A 668-nucleotide genomic window follows, 5' to 3' on the forward strand; every position below is an offset into this window, starting at 1 on the left:
TTGGAGCGCAGGGAATACTGGAAGCAAGCAGGGCTGGGAGGGGAGGCTGACGCGGAGGAGCAGAAGCTCCTGGTCGTGGTGCCGGAGCCAGGGACTATTTTAACCGTTCAGCGTGCGGCTCCAGCTGTCTCTGGACGCAGATTCTACCAAGGAGCCCCCCAAGGGCAGGGTTTAAAGCCCCCAGGGCTGTGGTTTGAGGGAGCGGGAGCCTGGCCAGCGGGGAAGGAAGTCCCCAAGGGCAAGCTTACCCAACAGAGACACCAATCCTGCTCCCCAACAGCTCAAAGGGGACTGCAGGGACCAGCATGGAGCCGCTGCCCAGTGCTAGGGGGGCTCCTAGGGGCTCAGCCTCATCTCCGAGGGTATCCTGCTCCTGCATCACAGCGGTTCCCCACCCCAGACCCAACAATGGGCTCGGTTCAGCTTTTCTGAGCTCGGGCAGCCTGGAGTGTTGAGGGGGAGGAATCCCTCACGGAGCAGCCCTGGGGCTGGCTGGGGGGGTGGTGGCCATGGGCCGGCTCTCCGCAAAGCTCCTAGACCCTTCACCGAGCACCTACGGCAGAGCTGTGGGTTCACTCTTGTCACACTTCACCTTTCCTTGGGCAGGACAAATCCTGTTTTAACGGAAATAGGGGAAGCAGCTCCTGGCTCTGGCTGGGGACCCCTAC

The sequence above is a fragment of the Buceros rhinoceros genome, unplaced genomic scaffold (genome assembly GCF_000710305.1).
Source record: "Buceros rhinoceros silvestris isolate BGI_N320 unplaced genomic scaffold, ASM71030v1 scaffold10927, whole genome shotgun sequence".
Classification (NCBI taxonomy): Eukaryota; Metazoa; Chordata; class Aves; order Bucerotiformes; family Bucerotidae; genus Buceros; species Buceros rhinoceros.